General features: G+C 38.0%; 1 protein-coding gene across 1 annotated transcript in view; it reads left to right on the top strand.

Moving 5' to 3' along the window:
• Positions 1-341: 341 nt before the first annotated feature.
• The window catches only part of LOC117110313 (death domain-containing protein 1-like), a 17239-nt gene continuing 11259 nt past the window's right edge, over positions 342-6321 (top strand). Inside the window, exon 1 of the mRNA XM_033252975.1 lies at positions 342-2435. The gene's annotated coding sequence lies outside the window, so the exon portion shown is untranslated. The remainder of the gene's footprint in view (positions 2436-6321) is intronic.

The raw sequence follows: 6321 nt of genomic DNA, 5'->3' as shown, positions 1-6321 counted from the left end.
TTGCTAAAGGCGACAGAAGGACAAAGAGTGCTGAAAACCTACATCTACAAATTCAAAATGTTTGCATGTTTTAAAAAAAGAATGTTGTTATGTAATGTACTATAAGAACAACAATATATTTATCCCGGAAGTGACTCCTTCCTACTAGGGCCTAGGCCTAAACCCTTTATCTTTGAATAAGGCAGAAGTGTAATGAAAATATTCAACATTTTAAGCAGCAGTTTTTGTAGCTAACCTAATAGACTGTACTACTAGGCCTGGCCTGCCCTAGGCAGATATTATTAAAAGTGGTCAGGCAGTCGATTGAGAATACCAACCTAATCTAGCCTAGGCCTAGACAAAAACAAAAACAGAAATCGGATGTATGTACATAAATCCAGGGTCCAGGCAGGCTTCGAAGAACCAAGTTGCATTCTTGCAAAATGAGGCTAGGCCTAGGCTAGCCAAGTTCAGTACGGGTTGCATTCATTTAATTAAAACTTACTTCTAAACCGTTTAGGAGGTCGCCTCTCCCTTGGCATCAAGAATTATTCGAAAACTATCGTTTTACTGTACTATCGATGAACTAGGCTACCTCACTAACACAGCTGAGGACTACAATATAGATAGGCTAGGGCCAGGCCTAGCTGGGCGTTCGTGTGTGTTCCGTGCACTCGCTCTAGGCCTACACGCCCCTTTTTAGTAGTAAAAAACCTTCTATACAGTATAATGGCCCAACACAAACGGAGTGGAACACTGGATCGACTCAGTCATGGTTCGGTCGACATACAACTGCCAACTAAGGCCTACTCAAATCACAAAATTATACATTACTTATAGAGGCCTAAGTATTATTATTATCAGCTCACTTCTTATAAGTTACATATTCTTTAAATGAAATTGTATTCAAAAAATGTTTTCTTGAGATAGGAATACTCGATTAGAGGCTAAATTGTGCAATAACCCTAAAAGTTAATGGAAAAGTCCAAAACCTTGAAGGGGTCCGCACATACCGTACTCGCGCGAATAAGCGCCCGTTTGAATAAGTAAGTGTTTATTCATTTTTTTAAACAATATCTTGTGATTGATGTTTTTTTTAGCAAACGATAATCTAACTAACCCGAGACTGTGGTTGGCATGATTTGAGCTGCGGAGTGGATTAACATTTTCTTTTTATGTCAATTTCAAAAAATGAGGATATTTTATCCTGGACAGATGAGAGCTCCCCGTAGAGTATCTTTCCAACTTTCCTCTTCTTACATTACGGTCTACTTCTCTTTCTCTTTTCCCGACAATTTGCACCTTTAGCACGTTTTCATGTGAGTTTTGCAAGAAGCCCTGCAGTGATCCTGCTAATCTCAATCGGCAGACCATGGCCAACAAGCTTATAGTTATACACCACCACCACTCATTTCATCTGCTGTTGAAACTCACAGAATTCTTGTTACGAGCCATGCTCTCTAGACAATTATGTTTTCTGCACCAGAACCATTCGTAATCTTCGGTTTTCAGATGTAGGCCTATATATTTTTTTAAATTCAAATATTGCCCATTGGATTTTCCAAGTTCTAGAAAAACCCCTCAATTTTCATATTTCCTAAGCGCCCCCCAATTTCCATGGATCCACTCTGTTTTCATAAGCGCCCCGTTTGAATAAGCGCCCCTCTGAATTCGCGCGAGTACGGTAACTCCCGTTTCTGTTTCTATATAAATTTATTTTATTTATTTATTTTTAAAAATTTCATTAGAACCCAACAGTGAACAATGTCAACTTTTAAAGGATTAAATAATAAAATATTTATAGGGCAATATCCCACTAAAGCTAAGAAACACAAAAGAGGATCATACAAGTAAAACTCATTCCTAATATTTCTAAAATGACACAAAACATCCATGGAAACAGTCATAATCACAGAATCAGTTGAAAAATCAATTCTCTACTATATGCCTAACTTAAGGCAGACAACTGATAAATCTATTGAATATAGTCTGATTATAATTATTTATAATTATAATAAAATAACATGAAACAGAAACAGTTCATGTACTGAGTACGTACGTACCCTCACATTTCTGACAAAGGTTTTGGTGGTACGTCGTAGAAGTATAGGCCTAGGCCTACCTATTTCTATTACATTATTTTATTATTTAGTGTTCAAAGTTTATAGGCCTATTACAAAAATGTGTATGATAGGCCTACCCCTAGTACTAATTGCTTCCCCCACCCCATCAGCTCCCGTATTTAGAGACTCCTAAACGCCACTGCCTATAAAATACACATCACACTCTCACTGCCTTTTTGCACCTCATGGCCGTTGTTATAAGAACCTTATTGTACCGTGATGCTTCCAAAGAGTATTTATATTTTATACCGTAAATGCCTACAACTTCGAACGAAACAACAATTCAATGTCTAATAATAAAGAATTAATTACAAAATGATAAGAAAATTTATGGTAAATCTACAATTTTGAAGTGAATTAATTTCCAGTATTCTAAAATAATGAGTCGGCAACAGGGTGCAGATCTGCTTTTAAAGGTGGGGACAGTCGTGAATGAACACCCACCTACCCCAGCCCACCATGGGTGATGTGCGAAAATGTATAGTAAAATTCATCGTCATTTATTCTGTACCGAACTAGTGTTAAAACCTGGGTCATATGCAGTTCATTTCAACAAATTTCTGCGATCTTCCTATAAATTACATTGCGGTCGAAAAGGGGGACCATCCCCTTAAAAATGTGTGTGTGTGTGTGTGGGGGAATCCCTGCCCCATGATCTGCGCCCATGGTCGACAGCATGGCTGAGTTAAAGGCCTAAATTTAGTTATGACACCATTTAGGCATCTACTGCTAGTCATTCGTCACAACATGAAGCATTTATAATAATCAGCGATGTAGAGCCAAAGGCATCATGCATTTAAATATTTCTTGTAGTCCTATTCATTGTTGATGGCTGCTTATTTATATTACTAATTAATACGCGAATGCAGTAGTTTTTTTTCTTTTGCTACATACCTTAAATGCAATTTTTCTTCTATGGTGATATGAAGTACCGGTGGGGCCTTGTAGGCCTGTAACCTGCTTAAATTGTGACCAAGGGTGCCTTGTGATGTATCTAGAATGATTCCAGTTCAAATATATGATTCAACTTCATCAATGATAATTGTTGTATAGGCATTAACCGTGTTGTACTGTGTTCGAGAAACCTGTCGTTGTGCTTTCTTAATTCAAGAACAAGGAGAAGACCATTGTGACGTCATAATGAATGGTTTTTGTGTATAGATCTTGAAAGAACAATTTCAAGGGGAATTTCACGCTCTGTTTACTTCTCTCACCCATGAAGAATGATCCGAAAATGAGGTTCCTTTTATGCTCAACCTCTCATGAAAAAAAAAACCCATTAGGGAAATCCATATAGGCCCGGACACGCATTTATAAAGTTGACGTGGTTGCGACAGCGGCGGTGGCTCCAGAAATTTGCCGACAAGGGGTCCGACGGGGGTCCGATCCGGGACAGACTAGAGCCTCGGTCCGAGTCCAGGAAAAAAAAAATCTCTGGTAGGGTTCACATGGGGAGTTTTTATGGCTAAATGTCCTGCTTTTAGACAACAATAAAGATTGGCAAACAAAATAACGTTATTTGAATAGAAAAATTATATTTTTAAATTTTTTGATCCGACAACCTCGTTGTGGGGTCGGACGCATTGGCGTAATAGTAGAGCGGCTAAGGTTGAATTTCAGGTAGAATCGTGCACTTCTGGAAGAAAGCATGAAACTTCCCACAGTGATACTATGATACTTAAAGATCATTTTAAAAAATATACCCCAAAAAATAACGCCTCCTAATGGCCACCATATTAAAATCCAATATGGCCGCCAAAATATTTGATTTTAGCCAATATATTCATATCTACAGCACATGTCATTGCCAAATGAAGATCTTAACCTATGTTTTCAATATCAGGGAGTGTCATGCAATCATCAGAAATTATGTCAGATGGCGCCGCCATATTTGATTTCAAGATGGCCGCCAAATTAATGATATTTTTGTCAATATTCATATCTACAGTACCTAGCACTGTCAATCAAAGACCGTTGCCCATGTTTTCGATATAGGGGACTACCATGCAACCATCAGAAATTATGTCAGAAGACCACCATATTAAATTTCAAAATGGCCGCCATCTTGAAATTTAATAAATATATATAATATATATATATATATATATATGTGTATGTATGTATTATATAATTAATTTTTGTGTGTAGCACCCTGTTTATATAATAAAATAATGGTGAAAACAGAGCTTTAATAAATGAAAAGTGATGTGAGTATCGTATCGGGATTAGCCTATCAGATAAAAAAAAAGTTCCTTTATCAACTGTTTGAAAATGTGCCCCTGGCGGGAATTAGAATGTGATTTCTTGCTGTCAAAGTGAGTGTCATACATATTTACCCCTGGTATATCACAGATATAACCCAACCAGGACATTTCTTCAAAAAAACGATATACTGTTGCCAAAGAATACCCTAGAAGTCATACCTGTATTATAATGAAGTAACATATAGAATCAATGTTGCTGCGTAGCATTGTGGTATAACTAATAGAATGGTGACAGAAACAGTGCTAAATGAACAATGATGTAAAGATCATATAAGGCATAACCTATCAAAGTAAAAGCCCTTTATCAACTGTATGAAAAAGACAAAAGTGCCCCCAGTGAGAAATTAAACCATGCATCAGTTGTTTGAAAATGTGTCCTAGTTGTATTTATCAGGAAACGAATATTTTATATATATTCTCCTATTCACCATTGCTATATTTGTTACTAATTATGAATAGGCAGTATTATGTGCCTAAAAGCACGGTATTCTATTGTCTCATTGTTACAAATATTGCTTTATATATGTATGGAGTAAAGAATATTCTTTACTCCATGATGTATGACAGCTTTTGTGAAATTTACAACGGCTATAATACTTAGGGCCTACTGCTGGCAATAACGTTCAGCTTCATTGCAAGTTGTATGTGCTGGATTGACTCAATTGGGGGGTTTAATTCATTTTTTTCGCTTTTGAAGGATAAGATTTATGATTGGCATATATATATATATATATATATATATATATTTATATATTATAATAATAATAAAGATAGCCGTTAACACAGTTAAATTGAACATGGGCCCCCGAGCAGTGGTTTTTACTGATAGGGCTACTCTACTCACAGATATTAGAAATAAACTACCATGTCGAAGAGGATACCAGTTACTATATTGGTACTTTTATTTCCTTAAGTAACCTAGACTCGGAAATAATGTCCGATGGGGGAGCACATTATTATGGCATAGATTAATTTAGTAAAAATATGATATGCGGTATATAGGCTAATAATACTTCAGTAATCAATATTCCTGCCCCGAAGACTAAGATCCTGGATGGTGCCGGCGGATCATTACTTTATGTAAATTGTACAATACTCGATTTCATGGGTTCGCGGACGGAATGATGTTCAGCGGGGGATGGTATTCGTATATGGATTACTTCAGTAAAAGAGTAGTAATTTCTAATTTATGCGTCAAGGGCCCCGACGGTACTCTCGAACCAGGGCCCATCAGAACCTAGTTACGCCACTGGTCGGACGACAGGGGAAGGCCTGTCCGACGGGAGGGCAAATGTTCTCCCTGCCTTCCATTCCCCCGCTGGCGCCAATACTGCCACAAAGTCAAACTCCTGGGTAGATATGTCGGCTGATCGGTTATCCAGTGAGAGCTGTTCAATATTTGGTAATAGTAACGGAGTAACCATATGGGAGGGGGGTTGAGGGCGTATATTCAAGACCTATCAATATAGCACAATCATTAGGGAGGAGCTCCACCATAGTGAAGTGTAGTATTGTAGTCCACGTTATGGAAAGGAGAAGCAGAGAGTTTTCTAGGAGTAGCAAGCACCGTCCGAAAGAAACCAAATAGCCGGGCACGACCCTCTCCCTTCGTCTGGGTGGCTCCATTGGGGGCTCTAGTCACATACATTGTGTCTTTGTGACTGAGAGTGCACATGGCCAGTCCTCTCCGTCGGGGAGAAAAACCACAATTCATCGGGGAAGAAAAAATGTATATGTATTTTCTACATATAATATTCGCTCGCGTGTGTCCTTCAATCCGATCCTGGTACCACGCTGTCAGTATGTAGAGGAGGCCTGTCTTCAACATCCCCCTAGTTTCTTCATCAATGGAGGAATGTAATTTTGTAATCTGCTTACTCTATTACGTTTCTTCCGAACCAATGGACAAACGCCACTTTTGTTTTTTGCACCCACCCATTTAAATCTTTGTTATC

Source organism: Anneissia japonica, unplaced genomic scaffold (assembly GCF_011630105.1).
Source record: "Anneissia japonica isolate Jap-2015-1 unplaced genomic scaffold, ASM1163010v1 scaffold673_len1821605_cov196, whole genome shotgun sequence".
Lineage (NCBI taxonomy): Eukaryota > Metazoa > Echinodermata > Crinoidea > Comatulida > Comatulidae > Anneissia > Anneissia japonica.
This window is presented reverse-complemented; position numbering and strand designations above follow the sequence as displayed.